Source organism: Sinocyclocheilus anshuiensis, unplaced genomic scaffold (genome assembly GCF_001515605.1).
Source record: "Sinocyclocheilus anshuiensis isolate Anshui unplaced genomic scaffold, SAMN03320099.WGS_v1.1 scaffold694, whole genome shotgun sequence".
Lineage (NCBI taxonomy): Eukaryota > Metazoa > Chordata > Actinopteri > Cypriniformes > Cyprinidae > Sinocyclocheilus > Sinocyclocheilus anshuiensis.
Window position 1 is genome coordinate 731,993 of NW_015542477.1, and position 1,372 is coordinate 733,364.

Below are 1,372 nucleotides of genomic sequence, written 5' to 3' on the forward strand. Positions count from 1 at the left end.
AAAACATAAGTGATGTTGTGGCTGTGTGTCACATGACGACCCTGTTTATCACTAAGGCTTTTATTGTTAGAAAAAACAAACAATATTAGCCTAGACAGCAACTGTTCAGTGAAGAATTCGTTCAATTCGTGAAGTATTCACAGACAGCACTCGAATGTTATTGGCACGTGCTATACTCAGTCTTGAAAACATAAATGCGGTTATGAGCTCAAAGGAAAAATGTGTTAGTACATGCAGGAAGTCTACGAAGTCTAAACTAGCGGTGAACGTATCGTTGATATGCGCGGTGTCTAAATCCCACGGAGCAACTACCTGGGCGAACAGGTGGGACAGGTGAAAGGCGACCATTTTTATGCCATTTAACTACGACATCATTCACCTTTACAAACTCGAGAAAAAATTCCTTGAATCCGTTTTTTTCCACTTAATAAAAGCACGTGATTTCTACTCCGTTTGAAGATGTTTATTACATCATCGCCCTTATGGCTCGTTCAGCCGTGAAACAGTTATGTATTTTATTTCCCATAACGCATCATTGTTATAATGTGTCAGGCTGGTTTAAGCATCCAACGTCCAAGTGACCGTCCATGTCGCCCAAGGGCCTTTAATTAAAAAAACGTTTTTCATGTATCAAGACAAATATGACACACTTGATAAGCAAGATCGCTAGCTAAAGCCACATCTTATTTTTTGTCGTCATATAGCCACAATGCACTACATGAATCTAATTCAACATCTGCTTAGTGCGATAAAGAATGCATAAATTAAAAACAAAACATAAAAGGTTATCTTACCTGTGTGTTTCCTATTGTAGGATTAGCTATTTGTCACGCGTGCTGGATATTTTATCCCAGTTCATGCGCAATTATATACTGCCACTTCCAAAAGAGTGAGGAAATAATAAAAGCATGCATTCATGGAGGCTAAATTTATGTTAATTCATAAGCAGGCGGCTTTTCGCATGTTCAACCGATTCCACTATGACTGGCGGTTTGTTTGTATTATTGGGCGAATCAGCCTCCAGTAGACCGAAATGCTTTGCGGATCTGACGACAGGCGCCGACCTTCCTTTAGCCGACGTGGAACATGCAGATATAGCGCGAGGAAGAAGCCATGATGAGAAGGGAAGAGAAAAAAAATCATTTTGCAGTAGTAGACAAAAACAACATGACACCTCTCATCTTTAGATTACTAACAGACCAAAGTGCTTTGTCCAAAAACAATGTTGCTCAGACTTTCACTTATTGACTCAGACATTTTTTTAAAGTAAAGTCATCGTCACAGTTTATACAGTTTGCAAAATGTGCTCTATCAGATGAGAATCTGGTACATTTCTTGCAGGCATTAAATATATTTAGTTTATATACTGAAT

The 1,372-nt window shown here is 38.7% G+C and overlaps 1 protein-coding gene across 4 annotated transcripts in view; it reads right to left on the minus strand.

Moving 5' to 3' along the window:
* Positions 1-1,061, minus strand: part of LOC107693925 (arfaptin-2-like) — a 12,368-nt gene extending 11,307 nt beyond the window's left edge. For 2 of the 4 annotated variants that reach the window (XM_016493473.1, XM_016493471.1), the window contains exon 1: positions 795-1,060. The gene's annotated coding sequence lies outside the window, so the exon portion shown is untranslated. Of the gene's footprint in view, positions 1-794 lie in introns of all 4 variants that reach the window. The other 2 variants (XM_016493472.1, XM_016493474.1) reach the window with 2 other exon arrangements.
* Between the last annotated feature and the right edge of the window lie 311 nt (positions 1,062-1,372).